This window comes from Penaeus monodon, chromosome 27, assembly GCF_015228065.2.
Source record: "Penaeus monodon isolate SGIC_2016 chromosome 27, NSTDA_Pmon_1, whole genome shotgun sequence".
NCBI classification, from domain to species: domain Eukaryota; kingdom Metazoa; phylum Arthropoda; class Malacostraca; order Decapoda; family Penaeidae; genus Penaeus; species Penaeus monodon.
In genome coordinates, this window is record NC_051412.1 from 1,704,761 (window position 1) to 1,705,212 (window position 452).

Consider the following 452-nt stretch of genomic DNA (forward strand, 5'->3'; position numbering starts at 1 on the left):
GTTTCACATGGTAACTTCATCACAATATTTCACTCAGAGTTCCATGATGAATTCTCATGACAAACAATATTTCGTTGTTTATTGTTATGCCTTCAAAATGTTTTCTGTCTGTATATTCATGTATTGTTTAAATCGTCTGTATATATTGGTAGTCTCATACTAGGTCTATACACTTCAGTGAAATGAACATAACTAATCTTCCCGAGCAAAGATGACTATATGTTGTCCATTAGAAATATAGTGTGAGGGAGACAATTAATGTTTATAATCAGACAAAAAAATCCGTGCAAAGTATTTCCTGCAAAATGTCATTTTTTCCCTTCCACTTCTTCACCGAGGTTTTTCTTCTTCCGCGTTGCAAAATGGTCTTTTAAGAAAAAACATGTGTTCTTGATCGACACTCGGGTTGGCAGACGTCACGTCGACTCAGCCAGGGGAGAAAGAAGGGTGAT